The sequence below is a fragment of the Anas acuta genome, chromosome 1 (genome assembly GCF_963932015.1).
Source record: "Anas acuta chromosome 1, bAnaAcu1.1, whole genome shotgun sequence".
Classification (NCBI taxonomy): domain Eukaryota; kingdom Metazoa; phylum Chordata; class Aves; order Anseriformes; family Anatidae; genus Anas; species Anas acuta.
The window spans coordinates 185,398,239-185,413,849 of record NC_088979.1 but is presented as its reverse complement, the minus strand read 5'-3'; the positions used below and the strand labels follow the sequence as shown (position 1 = coordinate 185,413,849).

Below are 15,611 nucleotides of genomic sequence, written 5' to 3'. Positions count from 1 at the left end.
TCTTATTTGTATTCAGAACTCTAATTCTAACAATGCAGTTAATCCTACTGCAATTACGGGGGGGGAGGGGGGGCAAGGGGGGCTATATAAAAGAAAAAATCTAAGAAAATAAAATTAGTGTGGAAAAAAAAAAAAGAAAAAAAAAAAACACTTCTCAGCATTTAATTAATATTAAGGATGTGAAATAAACCCAAATAAGCAAAGTGGTGCATGATTGTGACAGAAAAATTTGGATCGAAACCAGTATCTTGATAAAGACTGTTATTATAGAAATAATGTATTTGACCACAGAGAAAGCCGAAGGGAAAAAAAAAATGCTCCCTTTGACTATACGGAAATTTAGGGCAAATCAGACAGCTGAAGCTGTTATTAAAGTGGCCATGGGTTGTAGATTAGGGTAACAGCATTTTTGATAGGAAAGTTGCATAACATCAGAGTTGCTGCTCTGCACTGATCCTGGAAGATCACATGTTTTACCAGTCACTGCTGATGAGGCAGAGGTGCTTGGGCCTCTCTTCTTTCTCCTTCCAAAAGCACCTGACAGATGAACACAAACTCTTTCAATTAAGAAATTAAAGGGAAGGAGTACCTGCTATTCCTGGTTTGAGCAGAGGTACCTTTACATTTTATCCTGTGTCTTCTATTTTCTTATGCCTTCCACTTCCCTGTGAATTTTTCTGTGAATGTTCTGATAGGGTCCTCATTTCCTCCCTTTCACCGCTACCTGATGGAATGCTTTATTGGTCAGTTTCTGCTTTTGGCTTCTGTGTATTGACTTTCTGTTTATTAGCTTACCCACTAAGCCATGTTCCTACTCACCACATCCAACCTTTCCTCCAGGTACCTCCCCCACCTCCCTCCCCCACCTCCCTGGGCAACCTGTACAAATGCCTATACTCTTTCTGAAAAGAAATCTCTCCTAATTTCCAACCTAAATTATCCTTTAGGATGACCCTTTTGATAAGTATAAATATATATGTATATATATGAATATTTCACAACACATCTTTTTGTTTTGATTATTAAATTATTTATAGCTCTGATTGTTAAAATATTTTCTTTTATACTGTTTAAACTGTTATGTAGTCTCCTAAATCAGGTATGTCAAATTATTGGGTTTTATCATTCCTCAGGACATATCAGGACATAAGTTAATGGATTTTAGATGACATAATGATATTTTACAAATTGCCAAGTCACCTGGAACATAACACTTTCTTCCATACTTATGTTGGTCATCTGAGCATTAGCTAGTTCTGTGAACAATAAGCTATGACATTAATACATTATAAATGTATCTTCATGCCTCTTGCAAAGAAGTACTACAACATCACAGAATCACAGAATGGCTGAGGTTGGAAGGGACCTCTGAAGATCATCTAGCCCAACCTCCCTGCTGAGCAGGATGCCCTGTGCATTGTGCAGGACGGCATCCAGGTGAGTTTTGTATATCTTCTGAGAAGACTTCACAACCTCTCTGGGCAACCTCTCCCAGTGCTCTGTCACTGTCATAGTAAAGAAGTTCCCTCTCATATCGAGCAGGAACCTCCTGTGCTTCAGTTTGTACCCATTGCCTCTCATCCTGTCATTGGGCACAACAGAAAAGAGACCGGCTCCATCCTCTAGACACCCTCCCCTCAGATATTCATATACATTAATGAGGTCTCCCCTCAGCCTTTTATATTCCAGGCTAAACAGGCCCAGCTCTCTCAGCCTGTCCTCATATGATAGGTGCTCCAGTCACTGTTGGCACTTCAACCCTATTCACAAGTGAGGCTGCTGCTGACATCTTTTTGCTTTATCCTTATTCACTTCACTGAAAAGTTTATTATGGTCTGTCCAGTTCACACGCTTAACTCAGCTCCTTTTTGTTTCTCTTAGCTTATTCTTCACTGGTGCCTCTGATCAGTGGTTTGCCTTGAGGTCTCCACACTGCTCACCTCTTTCCTCTGCAAAAACCTTTGCCAATATGGCTACAAAATTCAGCCAATTCAAAGCCTCACAACATGGCAGAAAACAAAACTAACAAAGTATGGAATATTTCTTATGTATAGTTTCACCTTTGTTCCCTTTATTATCATTTTTATTATTCTATAAGTGTTTGCATAATGTAGGTTTAACACAGTTTGCATATTACAGACATACTGAAGATTAGCAGAAATGTAGAGGTACAGTCTATAAGCATTAATGTTGATAATAGTACAGTCTTCAGTACAGCACCATATGTGCAAGCCAGATGCCTTTGAAAGGTTTGATTTTTTTTTTCTTGAATGCTTATATAAACTCTATTATTGCTGCATCTCCCGATTATACCTCATAATTTATAGTATATTTATCTTCATAATACCAATGCAATGTAAATAAGTGCTGTTGTTACCATTTAACAGATGGAGAATGAAAGAACAGAGAAACAAAGATTCAAGAAAGAACATTGACATCCAAAGCACAATTGAAGTGTCTAGATTATTAACATAGTCCTCAAATCCACATCTGACGAACTTTAACTGACTATATGCATCATTGTAACTGACTGCACACTGCAATTTGTAGTTGAAAAGTCTCAAAATAAGGATCATTTCTAAATTTAGATCTCAAGATTTAATGCACATCTAATTCAACAACAGTTACCCAAGAGTCACCATGTAATAATGGACACAGAATATTTAAATTTCATAGCCTTGTAAGTATGAAAAAAATCACACTAGTAATAAACATACAAAAAGTCTCACCACAATCGTGTAATATTTACAGTTAAATAATAAATTTACATAAAATATAGGAAATTAGTAAAAAGGAATAGCTAATTAAAAAGGTAAAATTCTGATGTATTTATACTACCTTAGAAGCTCAGAGCATTTGTATTCTCATTAAAGAATGCTTGTGAAAGGACAGTCTCTACAATTTTTCTTCCCTAGACTTATGATTGAACAGCATAAGTCCATATTGGACAGGGAATTACTAAAAGAAAAAATGAAAAAAAAAAAGGAAAAAAAAGAAAAAAAATGAAAAAATTATCCCTCAGAAATGGGATAGAGTTTTCCTGAAAACAAAGGAAAGCAAAGCAAAACAAAACAACAACAACAACAAGAAATTAACTTTAAGTACTTGGGGAGCAAAGAAGTCTGCTAAAGTCTGAGTTCATCAGTGAATAAGACCACAATAAACAAATAATCTAACACATGCTTATAGAGGATTTTTTTTTTATTTTGTTTTTAATTTGTGTTCATTATGGGGAAGATCCTAGAGGTACCTTTATTGCTGATTTTCTTTATAGGTAAAACACCTGAGGACTCTACCAGTGTGAACTGGTAATTGAAGAGACTGATGCCTAATAATTTTATACCAAAATAATAGAAAGTGACAAATGGGAAACCAGCTGTTAAAAAGGGCTCTTCCTTGCTCCAACAGACCAGTAATTCTAACTTGATTATCAAGAGGATTGCTAGGAATTATAACAAAAATAATTAGTAGACAAAAGAGAAAATATGATATATTTGGCAAGTATCAGAACAGCTTTTGTAGAGGAAAGCCATACTTTGCAAAACTATGGCAATTGTCTGAAGTCAAAAGGATCATTTGGATAATGTTGATTCAAACTTATGAACTTGAATTTTCAAAGAGAGATAAACAATATTAATGAAATAGAATTGTCATGGGGTAAAAGGGTAAAGCTTCTCCCAGATTACTTGGTGAAAGATAGGAAACAAAGGGTAGTGTGAATAATAATTTTTCACAGCAAGGAACCATCAGCGCTGCAGGGAAGGCTGGGATTCATGAATGCTGTGGAAAAGGTGGTGAGCTGTGAGGTGATTTTTTGTGTAATGATACAGAATTAATCAGGATAGTAAAAGCATAAGCTGGATGTGGGGAGTGACAGAACAGTCTCATGATATTGAGCAATGAAGTGACAGATGAAATCAATGTCAATAAATGGAAAGTCATGCACAGAGAAAAAAAAAACACTCCAAATTAATATTACTACTCTTGAATACGATCTTAAAGACCCTGAAAACATCAATGAAATATTAAGTTATGTCTTCTGAAATAAAAATAAAAAAAAGTCGGAGTAGGAATTGTTGGGAAAAGACTGAGGAATTAAAAAAAAACAAATAGATGTATAAATCCATATCTGGACAATAAATGTGGTTCTGGGTAATACCTTTCTAAAAGGTTATAATAGAATTAGAAAGAGAACAGATAAGGGTGACAAAAATGAACTGTACTACAGAATAATTTCTATAGAGCAGAGATAAAGTAGATAAGACTTCAGTTTGGAAAAGATATGATTGAGAGAAAATGATAAAGTCTGATAAAATAAAAATAAAAATTTGGAAAAGATGAATAAAAAAGAATTCAGTGTTTTTTATAGCATAAGAATTAAGAAGGCTGAAGAAGCATAAGAATTAGGTACCAGGCTTGCAACAAATAAGAGGAAGCACATTTTCACACAATAATACTGAAAAAGACATGAGGGAGGTTCATCTGCATTTTTTAAATTGTCGTTGCCGTTTCTGGCTCAGGAAGTCCCAAAGGTGCTGAACTGCAGAAGCTGGGACTCTATATCAGAAGAAAGGATCATTTTACTAGATATATTTCCTATATTCATTCTCCATATATTCCATTTTTTCTAAGCAACTAAATAGAGCTAAGGTAGAGATCCAAATCTAGATAATTTAGCTTTACTGACAGTAGTGCCATGACTTTTGTCTACAAGGCCAAAAAATGTCCCTTGGCTTCTTTGTACACTAATAGAGACAGAGCCTCAGTGCCCACTGTGATTGTGGTGGGTGAGACAGGAGTTTGGCCCCATTAGTGCAATTGTTATATTCTAACATTGGACTCTTTTTTTTTTTTTTTTTTCCCCACTTCATATTATTAAAAAAATAATAAAATTCAGAGTTAGTTAAATCCTTTACCTCTTTTCAATTACATCATGTAAAAGTGCTTTGTTCAAAATATGAGATTATTTTTCATTCTGCAGATTTTCTTTTAGCTGCAAAAGAGGTGGCTAGTAAATTCTCTGCCTGTTTATTTTTCTGGAGTATTGTTAACTTTCTTGATCATGTACATATAGGGGATGAGTACTGGTGTAAAGGAAGTGAGATTTGTGTAGATATAGGTGATGATTTGTTTGGTTCCAATCCAAACTACCATAATTTGACCTCAAGTCATCCCAGAAACAAAACTAACTACAGATTTCTCACATGGATTTTGTTCCATTCCCACCATTTCCATTCCCATTCCACTAGGGCAGATCTAGAAATAGAAAGAAAACAAATGTTTCTTCCCACGCTATTGTTACAATAAAACAAAAGCTTCCAAACTTTGGAGTAATTTTGAAAAGTTATTACATTTCATGTTTCACATGCTTGCTACAGATGAAAATGTATTTTTCTGGATAAGCTTTTCTTATTCTTCGCACAGTAATTTCCACTTGTTGGACAAACTTGTAATTCTCAGGGGCCACTCTATATCTATTATCACATTTCTAACCGGTCCATTTGTAAATTTTCATGTTTAACAGTGCTCCACAGGCTCTCTCACACAAAACCATCCATCATGGTTTTAGACCACATCTTGAGAACTAATGATATATTGGATAAATTAATTTTGCTTTTTTCCTGATGATGCTTGTACCTCAAGCTAATCTCAGAAGCACTGTACTGAGTAATCCACCACTCAAGGGCCTCAACAATTAAGCTGACCATAGAACTGTATTTATCATTTGCAGAGCTGGCAGACCACTTGAGGAGGTTTTCCAGACAACAGATCACTTCTTACACTTTGGTTTGGCTGCAGTGTGGGCTGAATAGTGGTGTGCCTGCAGATATACATTGTGCCCCTCATGTGCCTTTCTCTGGATGACACTGTCTGGAGGTTATTGTGTCTCCAGCCTTTCTTATCCTTGCACAAATGTCACTATACTTGCTATTTCCCCAGCATGATTTTTTTCTTTTTTTTTTTTTTAAACCACAAGGGCTTTTCGCTGATAGTAGTGTTGATTATGGAATTATCCTGAAGCATCATAAGAATATATACTTTTTGCTTCTAAATCTGCGACTGGCTAAAACATCTGCAGGACCTGACAAATATATATGTTTATAAATACAGATTACTCATATCTCTACATATCTCTAACTGAAGTCAGACGATTTCACATATGCTTAATAGTTCTATAAAACAGGGCAAGAAAAAAAACTTTTCACCTTTAACTATATGCTTGTTTGAAGTGCATTTCTTTTCAGAAAAACAAAAGCACTATAAAGATGTTGTTGATGCAAGTGATTTTGTCAGGAACTGTTTGTATGCTTTCAGAGAACAATGGTGAAGATATAGAATGAAAAAAGTATCAGAAGTGAGAATAGAATGATGAATATTTAGGTGACTGTGTAACAATGTATGACTGAAAACATTCTGAGAGTAGTCATCTAAGTACATGCTGAACTGTACAAGAACAGCTAAGACACTACTAAGAGGTTTTAACTATAACATAAATAAGAATGTGGCACAAAGTGTTTGGATATGCCTCTAATGGAGAGGAGATAAGCTCAGATAAGAAAGGAATTGGAAGAATTTTGTGTAAGGACAAGATGTGTTATTCTCAGACCCCAAAGTTATACATCTGATTAGAGCTACATTGTTAGAATAACATGATTTTTATTTATTTTTTGGTAAGTCTACATTGTTGTTATTATAAATTAAAGTAATTGCTCCAGGTAGATCTAGGAATTTGACCTTGACACATAACACAATTCTGATTCATTGATCAAATTATTTATCATAAAGCAAATTCATTTACAGCTAAATATCACATCCACTTCTGTACTCATAAAAACTTACATTTTAGGCAACAAACCTGGTGTGATTCTTACATACATGAGTAAGGTTCTGACACAGAAGTGGGCATTTTCCTGAGATGCTTCAGCCCCAAGGACATGGGGCTCAGCCCAGGCTGCATGCCTACCTGAAGGAGGATGACAGTGATATGTCCTCAATGTGTTCATTGGTCAAAGAGGAAAGATAAGAACTATTAAAACAAAACAAAACAAAACAAACAAACAAACAAAAACCAGAAAAATGCTTTTGTCATTTTTTTGAATTGGGGATTTAGTGTAAATAGTCTGCATCTTGTTTAGGCAGCTCAGGGTTATAAATCACATTATACCACTTTTGATATGACGTTGTTTGAGGTGTTTCAGAACAAAGAATTGTAGTCAGTTAACTGTTCTTTTTCCACAAATATAGATACTGGATTATTTCCAGTGATCAAAAGGTAGCCACAGAATATCTATGGATATGGCAGAAGAAAATATGTATATTAAAAAAAAAAATCAAAGAAAGCCTACATTGTGCAACTGTTCAGTACTGCTGAATAGACCTAGAATAGACAGTAGAGACATTTGTGTAGCTGTAATCAAGTGAGCTTTGAAGCCAGTGGTCCGGGAGGACTGCAGGAGTGGTAGTGTGGGCTATTAGCTTTGGAACCTTCCTGAGACTGCGTAAGTGCTCAGGTGGTTAGTCTCAGCCATGTCCTATGTGGCAGCTATCCCTCTAGGGGCATAGGCAACTTAAATTGCTTTAGGTTTGTTGACAAATCTGCAGAGACCTCAGTGACAATGCACCCTAAGTATTATAAACCCTAACTAGAAATTTTTGACAAGTACTTGGCTCCCCTCTGCATATCTTGCTGAAAAGCAGAGAAAATGTGACATATTCCCTAAGAGAACCCTCAAGGCATGTCTACACCAAACTCTCTCTGAAACCAGAAACAGTGTGAGAGCAATCAGGGACAGTCCAGAGGAAGCTGTCAATAATGATTATTGACTAAGAGATTCTGGCATAGAAGGAAAAGCTGAATCACCTGATGGTGTTTAATCTGGGAAAACTGGTGGAGATAGTCATCTTCAAAATACAAAAAACTGTAGAAAACAAAGGAATAAACTGAAAAATAAACATTGCCTAGTCTGCCATGTCTAGACTAGAAATAATAGGCTTTAAGTGAAGCAAAGTCTAGGATATTAGAAACAGTTAAATGCTGGAATAGGTTGCTCAGGGAATTTATGGGGTGCCCATCATTGAAGATTTTTAAGAACAGATTAGAAAAATATCTGTCAGGAATTATTCAGACAGAGCTGATCCTGCCTTTGGGCAGAGAGATGAGCTGGATGACCTCTTGAGGTTCTTTCTGGTCTTATTTTCCATGATTTTATGACCATGGCACTCTGCCCAGACTGATGCATTTCAGTGCAAGTCCTTGCTAACATGATTGTGCAGCATTTCAGGGCTGAAATGTTCCCTTCACTGAATTAATGAACCCAGTTAGTGGTAGCTTGGGGGTCCCTGCACCAGACTCTAGAATGGCCTGCAGATCAGCAGCTTAAATAACCAACTTAGACTTTCAAAAAACACACTCTGAAGTGCAGGCTGTGTACAGCATCTATTGAGAGCACCTTTGTACTCAGGGGTCAGCTAGGGAGACGGTCTGTTAACCACTGTCAAACACCATCTGCAAGGGAGTCACACAAAGTGACACTTCTCCATCCCAGGCATCACACATTCTTTCCACGGTCCGACGCATGTGACTGCTTGGCACAATCTGTGACAGCCAGCATTACTGGGAGGTGCAAGCAGCTGCAACAGGCTGTCCTCAGGCTCCCTTTTTAGCTCCTTCTGTTAGAACTGTGTGTTAGGGGTTATACACCTATGAGTGCTGGTGACATGGCTCTGTGCTTGCAGACCACAATCAGACATTCTCTGTTATAGGGGTTGGCTTTCCAACCCCACCACTTCTCCTTTGATAAGCAGCTAGCGTTGCCGCACTATTTCTGGCCTACAGGGAACTCCTAGGGAACACTACAAATGCCATGGCAATATTACCTAGTGTCAGCTGAAGTGTCTGAGAGGGTGCAATGCATTGCTTTGCCAGGGAGAGAGAATTGGGTCAGAAACACGTTAAATCTTGTAGCCATGTCAGCCATTGTTCATCTGTCATAACCACAGAAAGCCATTGATCTCTGCTACGGAAGAGACAGCTGAAACACAGGCTAAGGCACAGCCAGCATGTGAGGCAAGAAGTAGGCCCAAGGGGCTGCTTGAGGTCTTCAAACTTTAAACATGGGGAATAGACAAGGCTGCAGGGCTCACACTTTCTCAAATTCCCACTACAAAAGCCTCTTTTGGCTTCCTGCTGCACACCAGCTCCAGCCAATGACAGTGATCTGTGAGACGTAAAGGCTGAAAGCTTTTGGATCATAAGTGTCTCACTGGCTCTCAGTCTGCACTCTTGAAAGCAACTCAGACACAGTTTCTGTGCACAGGGTAGGTGGGGTCATCAGCAGGGCAGATGTCTTTGCCCAAGGAAAGTTAGATCATCCAAATCCTCAGTTGTTCTAAGAAAGAAGTAGCTGAAGTCTTTTGCAGCAGCAAAGATCACAGGTTTTCTTGAGGTGCTCTGGCTTTGACAAGAAATTTAGGGAAATATGCTTGAGTTATAATATAATGGTAAATTTTCTAACTTATCCCAAGAGGAACTATGAGCAGGAGAGAAATTCAACATGGGGATTTCAAAGCAGTACATGATGCAGAACCTGTTGCACCATAGGGCTGTTCCTTTTTTCATGCCATAGCGGAAGCTTTCTGATTAACAGTTTCCAGAATTTCTTAGATCCTGACATGTATACATGTACACACAATTCTACACACATGCCTGTAAAAGAAAGAAACTGAATGAAAAATGCAAACTGGTATGAAATCTGAAAAGCAAAAATAGATTATCATGTTCCTAAAATGTGACTTTATTGCAAAATGTACTTACAGAAACTTCCACTTTGTAAGTCATTATGCTTAAATGGACTTTCTTTCCTTCTTTCTTTCTTTCTTTTTCTTTCTTTCCTTCCTTCCTTCCTTCCTTCCTTCCTTCCTTCCTTCCTTCCTTCCTTCCTTCCTTCCTTCCTTCCTTCCTTCCTTCCTTCCTTCCTTCCTTCCTTTCTTCCTTCCTTCCTTCCTTCCTTCCTTCCTTCCTTCCTTCCTTTCTTTCTCTCTCTCTCTCTCTCTCTCTCTCTTTCTCTCTCTCTTTCTCTCTCTCTCTTTTTTTTTTTTTTTTTTTTCCACATGTGCAGGTGGAAGAACCTCAGACTGCTGCTACTCCTTGGCCAGGGCCCAGTCAGACAATCGTAATGGCCTTGTCGAAGTTGGCAGATTAACTAAATGTCATTTAAACTCATTTTCAGTTTTTGCCTATCAATTACTAAACCACCGTGTTCTGAAATACAGAGAGTACACCTCTGGTTGCAGTTTTTCTAGGCTGCTCAGATGACCTATATTAATGATGATGAGATGGATTGACAGTAATCTCTTGCTGGTATAACTAGCAAGATAGCAAGTCTGCATAAGAGTGTGATATAGCAAATGATTGCACTGATGTCTAGAAGGACTTTGCATATTTGATTCTGCCTTTTAGTGAGTAATGTGTTGGTCGCAATGATATGCCGTCCCTTCCAAAGTACTTTTTTTTCTTTGAGGTTTAAGCAAAAGTTTTATACTCTCTTCTGTAAACAATTTTATATCTTCACAGAATAATTTCTTTTTTACACCATTTGAAAAACTGACAATCTTTTAATCTCTAATGAAATTGAGCACTAAAAAGTACATTTCTCTATCCTTAATGTTTAAAAATTCAGCTACTGCATCAGAAGATCACATGCTATGTTCACTTCCCTATTTCCCTGTGTAAGCAAGACACACACTGTTTTGCTTATAGACAAAGAGGTGGACTAGACTTGTTTCTGTGCAGCTACACTGGTGACAAGTACAGTCAATAAACACAGAGGCACGCTTGTTCTGTCTCATATTTAGACAATACAGTGGTCACAACAGACAGCAGCTACACAGAATGTCAACAAGCTCTGAGTCGATGTGACCAGGTTTTGGGTTTACCTTTGGTGAAACTTTGATTTAAGAGAAAACAAAAGCTTAGGATAAATCCCCACCTGGTATAAATTGATTTAGGTCCATTGAAGTCAGTTTACACCAGCTGAGAATGTAGTCTTGTGTTTGCTGACTGGAAGCTAGCTCAAATATCTTATCCAGGCTATGTGTAGTTAAAATGATTGCATCTATTCTGACCCCAACAGCTGAAAGTATTGCTTTCAGCTACAGAAGGTATTTCTAAATAGAGCATGAGGCAGTGTCTCTCCCAGAGGTCCCAGCTCACACCTGGGGATGCTGCTGCAAGGCTGCAGCTGATTCATCACTGTTTTAGCAACTCTTCTAATATAATTGTATATTATGTATTAAACCAGTAATATAATTTGGGAAGTTCAATTTCTATTGTTTGACAGTAAGCTGGACAACATGGTGTAACTCTTCCTTTTGCCATATCAGAGAGTCTGTTGTGGAAATAAAATAAAAGGGAGAGAATCAGTCTGAAACATTTAAAAATGAGAAACAATTTCTATTTCTTCTCTTTATTCTTGTGATGTTATCAGTTGATACTTAATACCATTACTGTAAGTTACATGCACCAACCATGACAGACTTGGAAGTGAGCTTGAATGTAGTTGTAATCACAGGAATCCCTAAATATCCCTGGGGCATTAACACCTATGCTACTTACTAGAGTTATTAAACCTAATTGGTTTATGATTGAGATCACTATTTTCCTGGCACTCCTGAACACCATAATTTTCTTATGCATAGCCAAAACAGAGTTACATACAGAAAAGGTTTTCTGTTCTTTTGTAGCCAGATATCACTGACCTTTCTGGTTGCACAAAATATTCTTCCAAAGTGAACCTTTTTTTTGTTGGTGTGCTTGCATGGAAAACAAGGTGAAGGAAAATTGACAGCATGATTAATGGATGGCTATCCTAGTTTCATGGAGGCTCTCATTATGCTCTAGGCTCTGTAGAAAAACTTGGGATGTCTGTCCACACCCGAAAGGTTAAAATAGTTCTGAATAGTTTTAATTGACTATTACATTTAAATAATCAACCTACAATCTCTTCCGGACAATGAAGAAATAAAGGTTGTGCTATGTATATTACCAGTACCTGTGATATTATTTATTACTTCAAATATACATTCTCACTAATTTAAAAAGATTTTCATCATCAGAAGAGCTGGCATTGGATCTTACTTCCTAAACCACTATTTTGCTATTGAAAGTTAATAATGAAATCCTGGTACATAACATACAGACATCATCTCCCAGAGAGAAATTAAAGATAAAAATATATTTTTCTGACACATCTACACTGAGGAGGAGCTCCAGTAACTAGGTAGTTTCATTGACTATGGCTTCTTATGACCAAAGGCTTCTTGCACATCCTTGACAAAATGGAAGCAGTCTTTAAAAGATGGCCAGTGGATATCCGTGGGATCTTCATAAAAAATTAAAATCAGGCTCATGATATAGTTTCCACTGGAGTCTATGAATGTAAGGGTAAGGGGTTATTGCTTGGGTGTGCATTCATTGCTGGTCTTTATTACTGAGAAAAAAAAAAAAAAGTTAAGACTGTAAAGAAGAGACAACACATTGCATTTTTAAAGATTTCTTATTTTAGGTCACATAAAATGCTCATTTGTATTTGACATCATAAAATTAAGAGACCAAAATGAAAATATTTTGCTAAAATTATAGGAAAATAAACACTGCTTCTATGATTCTCCAGAGTGCACGAAACCCGTAATGTTATTGGTCATTTTGTGAGAGCACTACATTTAACATTGGACAGTAAATTGCAGTTTACAAACAGTTTTCCAATTTGCTTTCATAATGTAACACTTTTCCAAGCTGCTCTACTCCACTGGGCATCCCTGTTTTGGATTATTTGTTCATTAGGTAACTCATGGATTCCTGCCAGTCCACTGGCCTCCCTGGAACCAGTCGTGTTTGCTAACCCTGTGCCTTTGTCTGTTTACAACCCTTTTAGCATTGTATTGTTTGAAAATTCAGCGTGATCTGACCTCTTATTCTAAATCAGCTGAACAAACAGGAACAAATTTGACACTTCCCTTGAGGAGACAAAACAAAACAAAACAAAGGCCAACAACCAGAAAATATATTGTTATATAATATGTAATAATTGCATCTATATGAACCTCAGATTGTGATATTATTGTTTAACAGTCACACACATAAGAAAATCAATTTCAATACTCAGTTGGGTATATTTTTATTCTGCAACAAAGCAAGATGAAGAGAAAGTTGGTCTGACAAAGACATGTCAGCCCAGAAAATGGTTCTGCTAGAGTAATCTCAACTTGTCACTGAGCTTGAAGTAGAAAACTGGCCTTAAAGCAAGCTTTTTAGCTAAGGTATATTGATTCATCATTACATGCTGCATGTTTCCAAGCTTCTGTGTTACACTGCAGAGCATCAGCAACAAAGCTGTATTAAATTTTATATAAATATCAAAAACTGCAGAGCTTCCCCAAGTAATTTATAATCCATAATAATGATAAATGCAATAGAGAAAACTCACTTCTTATAAATACTTAAGTCCTTTGTGAAGTTTGCAGACTCTAGAATATCTGTTTCATCTGAATTTCCCTTTACTCCACTATGTTTTCTTTTATCTACAGATCACTGTCCTCATTTTTTCTCATACCATACGTTGTCCACTACATTCATCTTGCTTCTCTCTATCATGATTTGCATTGCCTACATGGTTCACTTCTAATTGTTCTTAATATCAGCAATCTCATTTCTTGCCTTGCTTCTGCCTGGCAACAGACCCCCACCTTTACCACTGTTGATCTAATTACTTCTTCTAGATTGGCATTTAGGAGAAATATTCATGTCTTTAGCAAGATCGATTAACAGCACACCTCAGAGAGCAGTGCTACTGCTAAAGGGGAGAACAATTAGTAGCTTATATAAATGGACAACTTCTGACATGATTAAAGTGATCTGTATAACTGTCACACTAAGTGAATGCTTTTAAAAGGCCTTTGTTCCTTTCCAAAAATGCAAAGCCACAGAAGAAAGTACCGTAGTTAACAAAACTGATATTGATATTCAAGAACTGGGCAGATTTCCTATGCTGTAGAAACTGAATTGTTTAATTCTTCTGTTTTTCCTTGTTTTGTATTTAAAATGTCGAAGGAGAATGTCCTTAGCATGATGACTTGGAGTGGGACAGTTCAGAGGAAATCCCCAATTAAAACAATGATTCATTGGTGATGAGTCAGTTAGAATTTGTCCCAGCATTAGGCCAGTGCAGGGCAGATGGCGAGCCTGCTGGTTTGTGTGGTGAAGAGCCAAAATACAGTCCCAGATATTTCAAGCAATTAAAGAAGCCAAAGTAATTTTCATAAGAAAAAAAGATTTTGCTATGAGCCAGCCATGGTTTTTCATTGTCATTATATATACATATGAAGTGACAATATACATATAATATAATCATATAATATATATATATATATATATATATATATATATATATATATATATATATATATTTATGTAAATTTCCTCCAAGGATTTTCAATTAAAAACTTTTTTTTTTTTTTTTTTTTTTTTTTAATTAATTTATTTATTTTAGCAAAGGACAAAACTATGAAGAACTTTCCTAATGGTAGTTTAGTGTAAACCAGATGCAAGCAGGTGAATGTGAAACTTGAAGGCTGAAACAAATGCTTAGGGTTTTTCTATGGTCCCTGTTTCCACTCCCATCCATGGAAGAGATCCATGGATGAAGTAGAAGCAATATTCAGCAATCCAGGGAAGATCTGAATATAGAGATTATAAATGCAAAATATTTCTGCATCCGACAGGAATGACATTGAGGATATAGGATCTATGGAGGAAATAGGTCATTGAGGTGTATTTTGATCAAAAAACAAACAAACAAACAAACAAAAAAACCTCAGTGTACACACTAAGTGTGTAGAAAAAACTCTACCTTTAGTTTTCAGTAAGCTCAATAGAAATGGAAAACCTTCTTCCATTAACCTAGGTACCCAATTCATTATTTGCAGCATGGAGTTATCTCTAGAAAGAAAACTCATTGTTCTGAGGTAAAATATTTGTGATTTATGTGTTTATTTTCTGTGCATCAGTTCATGGCAGATATTTTTAACACTGCTTCAAGAGTTCTGGACACAAAATTTTATAGTATCTTCTGCCTAAATGGTAACTAAATGTTAAGGGTCTTGTAGCTCTTTGGTAGGAAAGCTGTCATACATATGAAGTCATATTTGGACTACTGGGCATATGATTAAACAACATCAGTAATCCCTGTCTCTTACTTTATCTCTTTCTCGTCCTTTCCTTCCTCTGACTCTGAAAAAAATTTGTATACACATTTGTGTAGTCAAGGAGAAATTCAAGCCAGAAGCTTGTAAGCTGCTTGTTCAGCTATGTTGTACCCATAGTTTAAATAACAAAAGCTGTGTATGAGGCCTTGGTTAGATCCTGCAAAACCTTTACCACACTAGTAAGCCATAGCACTTTCACACACCAAATTGCATTTTCTGCTTTTGCTACAAGCTCAGGCAAAAGCAGCTGGAATGAGGAAGGGGGAGTTATGAGATACCAGTAAATTTCAGTGTTATCCAGTGTGCCAGCTAATTCTAGCTGTAGTCAGTGTTCATTCAAGCACAGTCAG

At 36.7% G+C, this 15,611-nt stretch overlaps 1 long non-coding RNA gene across 3 annotated transcripts in view; it reads left to right on the top strand.

The window, feature by feature from the left end:
• Window positions 1-437: 437 nt before the first annotated feature.
• Window positions 438-15,611, top strand: part of LOC137849749 (uncharacterized) — a 48,936-nt gene continuing 33,762 nt past the window's right edge. The window contains exons 1-4 of one of the 3 annotated variants that reach the window (XR_011092055.1): window positions 438-613; window positions 1,318-1,437; window positions 1,882-2,030; window positions 2,388-4,892. This is a non-coding gene — a long non-coding RNA (uncharacterized lncRNA). Of the gene's footprint in view, window positions 614-1,317; window positions 1,438-1,881; window positions 2,031-2,387; window positions 4,893-15,611 lie in introns of those variants that run through there. The other 2 variants (XR_011092056.1, XR_011092057.1) reach the window with 2 other exon arrangements.